General features: G+C 39.8%; 1 protein-coding gene across 2 annotated transcripts in view; it reads right to left on the bottom strand.

Annotated features, from left to right (window-relative positions):
* PTK2 (protein tyrosine kinase 2) overlaps positions 1-12,423 on the bottom strand; it is a 173,147-nt gene that overhangs the window by 146,040 nt on the left and 14,684 nt on the right. The window contains exon 2 of one of the 2 annotated variants that reach the window (XM_031061601.1): positions 1,751-1,777. The gene's annotated coding sequence lies outside the window, so the exon portion shown is untranslated. Of the gene's footprint in view, positions 1-211; positions 299-1,750; positions 1,778-12,423 lie in introns of those variants that run through there. The other variant, XM_031061602.1, reaches the window with a different exon arrangement.

The raw sequence follows: 12,423 nt of genomic DNA, 5'->3' as shown, positions 1-12,423 counted from the left end.
ACATTTCTTTTGAATTTTAATCACATCATCCAGTGCGCTGGTAACTCTTTTTGTGTTGCTGGCAGATAAAGACAAATCAAGTCCATTTCCATGGTCATTAATAAAAATACTGTAATACCACAGGACAATACAGACCTCTGTGAGACTCCAGCCTCCCCTTCTGACAATATTTCAAGCATATTTTCAAAACAAGTTTCCTTAGTTCCCTTACCAGGAGGTGCTGCCAAATCTCTGCTACAGGTAAGCCATGGTGTGTCGTTTTTATATCCTCTCTAAAGTCCTCTTGCCATGGGAAAAGCTCATCCTTTGAAAATCCTGGGAAAACTTCTGCCCTCTATCAGTACTTGCAAGACACAGTTAAGGAGTACAATTAGGACACTCCCACACACAGACTCAAATTGAAAAGAATAATCTCATTGTGACTCAGATTCACACCAGCCAAACTCTTCAAGTCCCAAATATAAACTCAGAAAAAGTTTCATCACACATCCTTGTCCTTGAAGTTGCAGAAAAAAACGTAACAATAATCCTTATTTTCCTGTCAGCCTGACCTAAACACCAGGTATTTATTTTTCTAATATTTTCCACAAGTGCCTGCTTCACAACCACTCTCAGCATTCAAAATCATTTTAAAGATGTCATCCTTAAAAGAAGACATCCACATTTAAACTTCGCTGCTTCAAGAAAACGTGGCTTTTTTGCAGAAGAGCTGCTCTGAAGTTTTGTGGAAAAGACTACAACATATCAGTTATCAAGCTTTTAACTGAAATTGCCATTTGATTCCAACAGGAAAGAGCAGCTACCTTCACAGCAGGTGTTAATACCAGCAAGAACAAATGAAAGAATGAATATATAACCAAAATCACCAAGGCAGAGGGTAAGGATAAAAGGCAGCAGGCCTAACAGCAAATATCCAATCCCTTGATCAATCAGGAGTAAAAGTGCACTTCAGTCAGATTCCAGAATTCACATTACAAACAGGGAACAGATGGACAAATTCCATCTGCCATGGATCAGGAGACATCCTCACTCTGAGCTCTGCATCACCACTCCAGCCCGCAGCACAAATGAATGCATGAATTTTAAAACTTTGTTAAAGGCCAAATGTAACAAACAATAAACAAAAATGCTATTTTAAAAAATCAGACCAGCAGGGTTGGGGTTTTTTTTTCTTGGTGGGGTCCATGGTTTTGGGGGGTTTTGTTGTCTATTTTTAGGTTTAGGGTTGGTTTTTTAAAATTTTTTAAACACCACTGACAGAAGAGTCCAATAGAGCAGCTCAGCCACAAGTCACCTGTGTCGCCAAGTGAACACTGTGTCACCTTCCCCACTATGACCTGGGGAGATTCCTTCCCCCCATAAACCCCCAGGCCCATTTTCCTGCACTCTGCCCCTCTGAACCACCACTAAAACCATTTGTGGCTGCTCCTAATCTGCGCCCCTGCCAGCTGGATCCCATGTTCTGCTGAGTAGCTTTAAGCATTAACTATCTCACACACATATTTAACAACTGCCTATAAATACACCTCAGCTACCTCCTCCCCTTGTCAAAATACACCACTTAAAATGGGAAAAAAATCTGTACCTCATCAGGTTTTGTTTTGACCTCAGATCCCCACATGATTAAGTACCATGACAGTGCCAGTAAGAACCAATATTCTGATTATATAAAAGCATGACTGTATCATAAGCAAGCCCTTAAAAGCTGCCTGCTGTCACATCAAGACATAATTGAAAAAAGAGAACTTACCTGCTGGCAAGGGAAGTCTTGAAATATCTGTAACAATAAAGAAATACATTTAGAAACAGAAGAAAAAAATAGCTCTACAACTGCAGTGACCTCATAATTTTTCTGCAAGGCCATACTTGTTTAATAAAGCACATTATCTGAAGCAATTTGCTGGCTGCTATGAATGCCACATGCAAATCAAAAGCATTTTCCTTGTCTCACCCTGTTCATTAACAGGATTATGCTTTGCTCACCTAACTGAAGGACAAAGATTATACTGAAGGCAATGAGTGTAATTACTGCAGTAGAATACAGGTCACAACACACAAATGAAGTGTTACATACAAAATTCACCATCACCTACAGAACTTCGGGGCTCAAAGTGTCAGGGATAGTCTTTGCAAATGAAGACGATTCTATAGAATGTTTTCTTTATTCTCAAATCTTCAGAGAAGAAGTAGTCAAGTTTCCAGCAGATAAGCATAGAACACAAGAAATAATATTAAAAGAAAGGACACTGATTTTTGTCACCAAGGCACATTAGACACAGTTGCTGAACCTTTTTATAGTAAATGCTAAGGCTGTTTTGAGCTGCAAACAATAACCACTGTCTCAGAGTCTAAACAGAATATATAAAAATTATACACTAAAAAATAGCCATTATATTAAACTGTAAGTCCTTATATTGTTCCTGCCTGCTTTTCTATTGTCATCTCAGTACACATCATCATGACTGGGACCTGAAGTGCCCATCAGAGCCCAGAAGAGAAACTAGAACCCACAAAGAACTAGAAAGTAATAATTACTCAAGTCTGTAAGGACATGGACTGGGGACACACATCACAGGGCATCACAGGGTTAATGAAAACTGAAATAAATACAAGGGGAGAAGGGGTTGAAAAAGGGCAAACAGTAAAATAAATGAGAGAAAAACTGAACTAAACCTAAGAAAAAGGTCTGCACAGTTACTTGGTTAAAGGAAACAGCAAAGTTGAATAATAAATTGTCACAGCGGGTACAAAATCCACATGGAAACTGAACTTTAACCACAGGTGTAGCATCTGAAACAGATGCAGAGATTATAGGGGCAGATGGTCACTGCTCTGCTACCTATTAGAAGAAATAATGAGGCTTAATAAATTTATTAGCCCTGCTTTCACCAACAGATTGTTACAATTCATGTCTGTGGCCAGAAAACATGATGAAACTTGAATAACAAAGAATTACACCTAAAATTTAAAGGCAGCCCACAAAAAATTTAAAAAATTAACTGCACTACTCTGAGGAGATGATGAAACAGCAACACAGAAAGCTGAAATGCACTTAAAGTGGGAAATCAAAGGCAAACAGGACACCACAAAAACCCCAGAGAAAATAGTGAATGCCTTAGTCTGATAAAATTTATATAATTATCAATTTATATAATTTTTATAAAGATAGTAAATTGCATTTAAAAGATGCTCATCATGCTTTTTGCTTAGGAACAAAACCATCTTAACATGGAAGATACGCCTTGAGACAGGTGATACAGCCAAGGAGACACAAGAACTGCAGGAAGCAAAAAACCCAACAGCTCCTGCACAGAATCCAAATCAGCACATAGGAATGGAGCTTTCCTCCAGCAGAAAGAGATTTGCAGTGACAATTAATTTGGAAAGTTACATGAAGATAAATGTTGCATCATTTTTTGTTTGTGTATGCTTAATTGTTTCCATGCTCTTTTTTTTAATGAAGTCATAGAAAAATTCCTGCTTGCCACTAGGTTATAGAATACAACTGTAGCCACATGAGTAAAGCATTTAAAACTGTGAATTAGAAAATACCAGTTTTGATTTTAATTTTTCTACAGTGACAGAAACATATGTTTAAATTCCATTTTTAATTAACAACTATTGAAATATTTAAGTTACTACAAACACTTTAAAGTACATTAAAATCTTTTAATTTTTGTGTATTGGGGATGTTTTATCACAGCATTTATTACTTTTGAAGCAGACTCTTTGGTTAGATGTGCCTACACAGCAGATGTCAGGAAAATAATGACAAACATAACCCCCAGAAAAATATGTTATTACTGTTATTATATACACACAGGCAGAAAACAATCACATCTCAGAATTTAAACAGGGAAAGGCTCTGCAGCTAAGACACACACAGAGATTTTTAACTTGAAGACTTGATCATATCCCAGTGTTTGTCCCCAACACCTGAGCTGCTGTTTCTGCTGTCACCTCTCCAGCGCTCACACAGATCCTGTTACTGCACCAGGACCTTCCCAAATGGGCACTGACACCATCAGCACTGCTGCTATATTTAAGTCAAACACTGAAGATTTCTTACTTCCATGTTCCACTGCAAATTAGTCCCACAAGTGCATTAACAGAAGAGATGCTGCACCCCTGGGACAACTTTACTGAACAGCTTCCTGCAACTGCACCTTCTTGTATTACAATGTAGTGCAAGAGACTGATTTCTACCATTAATTGACATACATTAGATCTAAAAACAAGCTGGACAGAAGAAATTGAAGCCTGAAGGTTGTATCAGTATACTCCAAAGTGCATATGTGCATTTAGCATGTTACTTGTGTGGTATTACTCAATTATTTCCATTAAGCACAAAGTCCTCTACAGGCTGATGTATCTTAATTTTAGCAAACACCAGCCACAGAAATGTCAATTCATAAATGAAATAAATATATCACAATTCCAAAGATAACAGTAACAGTTCCATTCCTTTGTGTATCCAGACACCACAACAACAAGTGAAATAAATGCTCATTACCTTCACGTGTTCCTGTAAGTGTGGAGTCACTTTAGGAACTTTCTCACCATTGAGTTTGCCCCATCTCTCCAGCTCACTCCTGTATTTTCTGGCTTGAAACCTCTTAGCTTTATTCACAAATACGGTTTTTCATTTAACATCTAACACTGAAAAAAGATGAGTGGATTCTGCCCACACTTTACAAACTTCCTCCATAGAGAGGCAAACTGAGAATACACATTCAGGTAGCCACTCATTTCAGGTTGCATTTACAAACTTGCCTCCCCTGCTGTGTAGAAATTCCCCCTTTCTGAAGCACATTACAGCATTTCAATCTCTAGGGAGAAGAAATTCAACCAGTGCTGAGATTTGAAGAGGAAAAAACCCAAACTTAGGGTTTTAATCTGGTTTGGGACTAAAATGAGAGGCTTGAGAGCATTCTGGAGAGCTGTCCTTTTGGGAAGGATTCCCTCACATCAGGGAGGCCTGGACTGACTTATCTCCTACAACTCAGTTTCTGAGTGCTTGGAGTGCTGTCACACAAACCACATTTACAGCAGCTGTACAACAGGAACCAATCTTACTTTTTTATCTGCTCCAAAGTAGTTCTTCAAAGTGAAATCTAAAATGAATCATGTTTCAAGTGCTGCTGCTCCTACTGATCCTTTCAAGGGATCACTCATGTTCTGCATTTATATTCTTAAGTATCTTCCTGTGCTACTTGGTAGGGAGCAAACTGCCAGTTTGAACAGGCAGAAAGAAAAATTACTTTCACATCATATTTTTTATCATACCCAAACTTGAACATACTTTGTAAAAGCTAACAAGTTCTCAGAGAAAACTGATTTTCATCCCATGTAGATATTGGGAGGATGGAGCAGATGGCCTCAAGAGCTCCTTTCCAAGCAAGGTTTCTGTAATATCCGACACAGATGATTGTAGCAGATCAGGAACAAGCTGAAATTACATTAGAGGTGCTACAAAATAAGAAAGTTCCTCAGCCAAAGAACACTTGCCAAGTTAATCAATTATGTACATGAATTCATCAAGGAACAGAAAGGACAGTATTTTAAAGAAAGAATACTATCATTGCTTCTGTATGCACTGAGATGGCTTTGGGCACTATAGTCCCCAAATAGGCTTCATGGATCCCAGCACCAATAGTTTTTTCTGATTTATGGATGCCCTGAGGACCAGATCTCTCCACTGCTGTATTTGCTTTTATAAAACAGCATTTTACATTGCAGTTTCAATGAATGTTTTCTTAAAAATGGAGCTGCAACTTTAAATCCTCCTTCCAAGAGTAACATCTAATCATCAAAAACAGGAATGTTCTGTGGGCTTCCTATTCCTGCCTCAAGGTAAAACCAGAATATGGCTCAGTGCACAACTCCAGAGGCTCAGACTCTGCCCCATTTGCAGCACTGATCTCTTTCCAGAGCTGTGGTAAGCAGCAGACCACAAGAAATTTAATCCTGTTCTCCTGCAGCAGGAGCTGGCTGACTCCAGCCTAACAGCATTCCCTTGAAATTAATTCAGATTTCAATTCACAAACCAATCTCTCTTTCCAGGGAAAAGTGGAGGCTCGCAGCACACAAGGAACCACAGACCACAGTCTCCAAGAAGCCAAGCAGCACATGTCACTGGACAACAATCCTTGCAACTAGATGAGGAATATCACATAAAATGCCATTTTCCTATTGAGTAATGGTATCAAAATAATTTAGGAATACAGATGCATATTCAGCTTTTAGCCTTTGTGTGGCTGGTCCTGAATGATGTTGTCTTAGAGGCTGGATCCAACCACCTGGAAGTCTCCCTTCCTATATTCTCTGGCAGGTTTAAAAGGGTGTTCCTCTGGTCTTTAATGAAATTGAGATCTTGCCATCTATGTAAAAATATTTTTATTTTTTTAAAGAGCAAATAAGTAAACACAAAACACAAGACATTGTTCAAAAAAAAAAAGCTTTGTAAAATTACATTTGTTGAGAAACTCAAGGATTTATCCATGACCATCTGATCTACTGAACAAAGACCTTGAAGACACAATGAATTCATCCTGACAGCACACCTATTAAGGAAAAGCGATTAAAAAGTTTTACAGTATGATTAAAAGGTTGTATAAACCACCAGTTGCATTGTTCCACATATGTATTTTTTCCCCTTCATCATCAAAAGTGCATCTCATTTGTAACCTACATCTAACCTACTTCCAATTTAGCAACCTGCAGGGCTGAATGCTAACAACAACCTTTTATTCTATCATTTCACATTAAGGCAGTTTTTTCGGGCAATTTTCAATGCAACTCAATAAAATTCTTTCATTTACTAGCTATGTAGAATGAAAGACAGAAGTACCTCACCACATAGGACAATTTTTCCTAAACATTTTATTATACTTGCAAGTCTTTAAATGCTCCAGCTGTTTTGGTTTTCAGTACAGCCCCATTTTGCAAACACCAATACCTGATACAGTATTCAAATGTCAATCCTAACAGCACTAAAACCACCATTTGCTTACTTAGATTAGAGGTTTTTTTTCCCTATTGACATATTTATTGCATTTGCCTTAGGCACAGCAGCAGCTGAATATCCAGCTTATCTGCAAATCTTCATCTGTTACCCTGGGGAGAGATGGAGGGGGCACAGTTATAGGACAGACACCTCCACCCACTAAACCTGGCAGCAGTTCTTTTGTGCTTTAGCCAGATCAGAAGAAATTCAGCATACAAAACCACACCACTTATGTTTACAGCCCTACTTCACAGGAGATCCACGTTGCACTGAAGTCCCTTATTATCTTGGTTTAAATCTTTGCTTCAGCTGTGAGTACCAGCAGTAATGATTTAATGCTCTCATTTCTGTCTGCTGAAAAGGTTAACGAGCAAGCAGCCGACAATGAACCGCTGTGACACCCTGCAACGTGCACAGCCTGTGCTGTGCCTTTGAGAAGTTCTCTTTAACCACTCACTAGTTCCAAGGCAAGCTGCTGCCTCTGAAACACAAAAGCCACACAAAATTTAGCAAGGAAAAATGAGAGAACCAACTGAAACACTGCACAGAACATGAAGGGTTTTCTCAAATTAAGCGTTTGGTTGATAAAACAGGTACAAGGCAATCTATGGTGTGATGATCACCACATCTGACATACCTCAAGTGCCTTTAAATATGCACAAGCTTTGTGGTGTTACACCAGTACAAGCAGCAGCTGATTCATCCCATATCTCAGGAACACCTTCAGTTCATATCTGCTTCCATAATTCCTCCATTTGTTGTCAGTTTACTGTCACATTTCTGTCACTACCCCACTCTTCCGTATGTACCTGCTTTCCTCTTCCTATTTGAAAACAAAATTGGTATTGGCTCTCCTTAGCTTACAGCATCTACACCAAAAAAATCATTAAACAGTTTCAAATCTCAATTTCCCCTCTCCTACTGGTACTTCTCCAAAATAATTTTGCTTGTGCTTCTTTTAAATACTAGATTTTGAAATTGAAAAAATACAAACCCTGATTAAGACCATCAGAATAATCCACCTGTGTTTTCTGCCATCTCAGCTGAACTCTACCCTGAACTCTTTATGCACCTTAACACTTCAAATTCATTTACACCACATCACTGAGCATGACCACCAAGTTATCTATGCAGCCACCGGGAGCCAAATTTTCAACCAGGCACACTGAACAGTGGGATATTAAATGAAAAGGTTCTGGTGGAAGTTACATTTAAGGAGATTAAGAAGAGCAAGAGAAATCACTCAGTCATTACTCAGGGCAGGTGGGATCAATCTCATTACATACTGAGTTACAGAACATGCAGTATCTAAGCAACTCAGATAAAGATTTTAGTCTCAGTATCTACACAAGTACTATATGCACCTTTTGCCTATGGGGAAGAGACATTTGGATAGAGAAGAGGATGGAGTAGTTCCCCAATAATTGGTTTTATTCAGCATCACAAAGTGGGTACGTGAACTCTGCAAGTCTGCAGGTCATATTAAGCTCTCATGGGTCAGCAAAAGTCGTATCAATGGGGGGAAAAAGCCAACAAGGATTTCACAAAATTAAGCAAGTTGCTAAGACAGCAGCTGCACTTCAACACAGGGCTGTGATGTAATGCATCTGGGGAAAAACTTCTGAGCAATACCTCCTTAACCAAGTAACATTGCACTTTCTCCAGTTCCAACTGCGGGAGGAAGGCTGAGTCACTGTTTTCTCTGAAATCATCAGCTCCAACTGGAGTAGCTGGCCAAAGGCAATAAAACATTGTGTCTCATTAGGAAGGGCACTGAAAACATGGCATTTAAACCTATTACTGTGCAAAACAAAAAAGCATCAACATATGTTGTGTCCAGTTGTGGTCTCTGCACCAGAAGGAGGCAGAGACGTCTAGAGCTGGGCAGCTGAAGGGATTGAGGGGTGGAGCAGCTGCCAAGGAAGGCCAGATTACCAAATCTGGGCCCCCCTCAGCAGGGAGGACATGAGGCTCAGGGTGAACATGATCACAGCACAAGTGACGGGGGGTAGGGGAAGAAAGGAAAAAAGCAAATCAATGCAGAGCCACGATTCAACAAATTCTGCCGATCTGAGCATTAGGGAACATTTGAGGAAATTACTGGAGATTAGGTTCAAACCAGTAAGAGTGCCTTCCCCACAGCAGGCACTGAGGTCCCTGCAATTCCTGTGAGAGAAAAGGGTGCAGAGAGGTGCCACCAGCCACTGGGCCAGGCATGCAAACTCCATGTAAAAAACATTTTCTGCTGCCATCAAAGGCCAGGGCTGCACTGGGCAGCCCTTGCTCTCATTTAGCAGCATCTCCTCTATCAGCAACACTGTGGCCAGTGATTGTCCCCTCATGCTGGGCACTGGGGAGGCCACACCTCAAATCCTGAGCTCAGATTTGGGCCTCTCATGACAAGACAGACACTGGAGCATGTCCAGAGGAGGGAACAGAGCACAAGTCTCATCAGGAGCAGCTGAGGGAGCTGTGGGGCTCAGCCTGGAGAAACGGAGGCTCAGAGGGGATCTCCTCTCTCTCTCCAGCTCCCTGACAGAAGGTTGGAGGCAGGTGGGGGTCAGTCTCTTTCCCAGTAACAAATAGGACAAGGGGAAATGGCCTCAAGTTGTGTCAGGGGAGGTTTAGCACGGTTAGGAAAAACTCTTTCACAAAAAGGGGAGTCAAACACTGGAAGAGGCTGCTGGGACACAGTTGAGTGGTGGCCTTGGCACTGTTGGGTTAACAGCTGAAACTACCCATTTTAAAGGGCTTTTCACACTAAAATGATTTTGTGATTCTCATGGTCTTAAACTCCCTGTCATGGCTCTGTGAAGTCACGAGCTTAAACATCACCTATAAGAACACCTAGTCAATCAAAAGTACTGTTCTAAGAATGTCAGCCACACTACAGGAATATTCTTATCTTTTAATGGTTTATCACAAAAGGAGATGTGTTTAAACAAGCCCAGGAAGCTTTAAAAGCATTTAGGATGTTTAAGGAGGGACATGTGTGTGCTGGCAGTAGTTCAGATTTATCAGGAATATCTCCAGCACGATGATCTGTGATCACATAATCCTGATGGAAATATTGTGACATTTTATGAACATAACAATTCAGGCCCTCAGGCAGGCTTAGGGAAAGCTGTAGACATGTATTCTATACGTGTGTAGCTACCCCCTATTTGTACTACAGAGTGCTTGTTCTTCCAAGTGATAGCTTTAGTGGATGTTTTTCTTTCAAGAAACATTGTCTTGACATTGCTTGCTATGATTGAAGCTCCCTTGTCATTTTCCGTGAAGGACTTGTGACACACAATGTGCCACCACAAGTCACCCACGTCTTCAAAAGGTGACAGGATTGTGTAGTTCCTGCACGGAAATACAAATTAGCTCTACATGTCAGTGAAGGCTGGTTTGTGCTTCGGTATGACAGGAACTTAGCACAGAGCACGGAGGTGTTCCAGAATGTAAAATAAATGTGATTCCAGGTACAGAAATGAGCTGTGCCAAGGGCACAACCAGAAGGGGAGAGAATGAGGAGGAATTACTTCAGGCAAAATATTCAAAAGCTCAAAACAGAGCTGCACATCCCAGACCACAATGTAAGAGAAAACTGTTTTCTTGACTGTTTTTTTAGAGGGGGTCAAGTGGGAGTTTGGTTTTGGTTTTAAAACAGTAACTAGTTAGAAGAATTTAGACTAACAGATTAATGACGTTACAAAAAAACCACCCAAAGCTCCTTTTCCAGAATATTAGAACAGTATTTTGCAAGTTTGGGGTGGTTTTTTTGTTAAAACACGAATTCTTAGAAAGTTGGGCGAGTCACTTCCTTTCATGTTTCACCACTGTAAAATTATGCTGTTTCCATGGTTCTGGCCCACACATGGATTCCATTGTTACAGCAGTTTTTCAGGAGCTGGAAAGAAAATTTTAAATTTTTCTTATTTGAAGTTACAGATGGGGGAAAGAAGGTTGAAGATAATCAATGCAGCCAGCACAGAGTGGGGAGAAAATATTTAAGAGTTTTCCAGTAAAGAACACACACAAAGTAGTTTGTCAAAAGTCTAACAGAAGATTATCAGCTTTGCACACACATTGTTCTTACCTAAAACAAACAAACAAAAAAACCCCAAAACAACAACAACCAAGGAAAAAAAACCAAAAAACAAAACCAAAACAAAACAACAACAACAAAACCAAAAAAAACCAAAAATAACCCCACACCACCAAAAAAAGGGAGGGGAAGGGTCTTAACACTTCCAACACTTCTTAGGCACTGACACAGTGCCTAAGAAATAACATGTTTTATTGCTCACAATGGGATTACTCCAAAGTATTCAGAGCGAGTTTGACAGCAGCTGTACAAGTTTTGCTCTGTACACAAACCTGCCTCAAGAAATAAGATGAAATTTATTTGTAATGAGAATACCAGGGTTTTCTTAGCCCAACTGTGACACCCTGGATGGAGAAAGAATTTGCTTCAGCTGGAGCTTGTTCTCAAAGTCAAGCACAACATCCCTTCACAACAAATGGGCATTTACAGCCAGAGTTACAGAGGCTGAAATCAGTTCTGCAGTGAAGGCATGACAGTTTTAGATCTTAACCATGTACAAAATAAGAGAATTAAGGACACTCACTGTGATAGAAAAAGTCCAATAAATTCACCACCCTATGCATGGGAACAACGCCTTTAATGTCACCTGGGTGTTACACATCCTCCCAGAGACAAAATGACACCACTTCAACTACTGTAGTGTTTCGAGACACAACATGCTGCCAAGTGTCATTCTGCTGAGGGGAGGTTTTTATTAAAAGTCAAAAAATATTTCTAAAACCTTTGGATTACAAAGGAACATTGATTCAAGAATTACTGACAAATAATTTACTTGACCTAGACCTTGATCTAGGTCAAGTAAATTATTTGTCAAACACCAGAACACACACGAGGCAATGAGAATTAGCAAGGAGATAAAACCAAATGTTATTTCTGTCATTTCACAAGAATACACAGTTCTTCATAAGCCAAAAAGACACAGAGCCTACCTCAGAGGGTAAACGGGAGTTTAGGGGCAACAGAAGACAACAAATCAGGAAAGAGCAGAAGAGACATTACAGAACAATATATTATGTATTCATCTAAGCTGACAAAATTCTCTTTTCTTAATATGTTGCACGTTAGCAGTAGTTGTGTTAGGCTGCTTCCTTCCTCACACCACAACGTTGATGCACTAGCAGAAATAGAGAAAAAGCAAAGGAGAAGCTAGGGGAAAGTTTTCTCTGTCTCCTTTTATAAAGTTTTCCAGATGGAAAATAGACAGAGAATGAATTAAGACAGCAAAAAACGATGACAAGTGAAGACAAGGAGGAACCTTGGGCAGAATAAAAAAAATAAAATCAGGAAAAGAAAAATACACACATACCAGGACAAAGAAACC

Source organism: Geospiza fortis, unplaced genomic scaffold (genome assembly GCF_000277835.1).
Source record: "Geospiza fortis unplaced genomic scaffold, GeoFor_1.0 scaffold351, whole genome shotgun sequence".
Classification (NCBI taxonomy): domain Eukaryota; kingdom Metazoa; phylum Chordata; class Aves; order Passeriformes; family Thraupidae; genus Geospiza; species Geospiza fortis.
This window is presented reverse-complemented; position numbering and strand designations above follow the sequence as displayed.